Genomic DNA, 1,350 nt, shown 5'->3' on the forward strand with positions numbered 1-1,350 from the left:
CATGCACAATTCCCTCTGGGACACCACAATCATCTCCTACATGGCATGTGCTGCACAGCTCCTTTTCTTTGTCTTCTTCATGTCAGCAGAGTTTTCCCTCCTCACCATCATGTGCTACGACCGCTACATTGCCATCTGCAAACCCCTGCACTACGGGACCCTCCTGGGCAGCAGAGCTTGTGCCCACATGGCAGCAGCTGCCTGGGCCACTGTGTTTCTCAATGCTCTGCTGCACACAGCCAATACATTTTCCCTGCCCCTGTGCCAGGGCAATGCCCTGGGCCAGTTCTTCTGTGAAATCCCACACATCCTCAAGCTCTCCTGTTAACACTAAGGCTACCTCAGGGAAATTGGGCTTATTAGGATTAGTGCCTCTATAGGGTATGATTTTTACTTTTTCATTGTTTTCTCCTATGTACAGATCTTCAGGGCTGTGTTGATGATCCCCTCTCAGCAGTGGCGGCACAAAGCCTTTTCTACATGCCTCCCTCACCCGGCCGTGCGCTCCCTCTTTGTCAGTACTGCCGCATTTTCCGACCTGAAGCCCCCCTCCATCTCCTCCCCATCCCTGGACCTGGCTCTGTCAGTTCTGTACTCAGTGATGCCTCCAGCACTGAACCCACTCATCTACAGCCTCAGGAACCAAGAGCTCAAGGATGCCATATGGAAAATGATGACTGGATGCTTCTTAAGAGCAACAATCTGCCTTTTTTCTTCTGCAGACTACTCATTTTGTAACATTTTCTAGGCCAACATGCTTTCTAAATCTTTTGAGAGTGGTGGTAGGGACTGTGTCCTATATTTATTCCTCCTTTAATGTCATTAACACAGAAATTTATTTTTCATCTCATACCTGATTCACTCTCTACCTGTATAAAACACGTGCGAACAATCCAGAGTGGAATAGCTGGGGAACACAGGATAATCAGTCATCCCATGAAAGCCTTGGAAAATTCCCTGCCTGAATCACAGCCCTAACGGAACAGTTTGGATACAATTCCCAAATAGTTTGGAAACTCCAGTCATTTCTGACACAAGGATGGGGATTCAGCAGACAACTAAAGCCAGTCACCTTGTGAGCCCAAAACTAGCAGGGCTGAGGGAGGCCCTGGCAGCTCCCCAGCACCTCCCTCTCAGTGGGACACCTCTGGCAGCCTCTTGCAGCTCGGGAACCCTCCAGTTTGCAACAATCCAAAGACCAGCGCTGATGCCCAGGACAATTCTGATCCCCCTCAACAAACACTCCTCCAGCTGTGACCATTGTCTGGTGGCAAACACAACAAGGAGAATTTTGGAGAAGAACCTTTCCACACCCAGCTCTTGATGTGTCCACACATCTCTGCCTGGGTG

The 1,350-nt window shown here is 49.6% G+C and overlaps 1 pseudogene; it reads left to right on the forward strand.

Moving 5' to 3' along the window:
* Nucleotide 1: 1 nt before the first annotated feature.
* On the forward strand, nt 2-782 carry LOC108510218 (annotated as a pseudogene).
* The last annotated feature ends 568 nt before the right edge of the window (nt 783-1,350 follow it).

Source organism: Lepidothrix coronata, unplaced genomic scaffold (genome assembly GCF_001604755.1).
Source record: "Lepidothrix coronata isolate B3197 unplaced genomic scaffold, Lepidothrix_coronata-1.0 Scaffold550, whole genome shotgun sequence".
Lineage (NCBI taxonomy): Eukaryota > Metazoa > Chordata > Aves > Passeriformes > Pipridae > Lepidothrix > Lepidothrix coronata.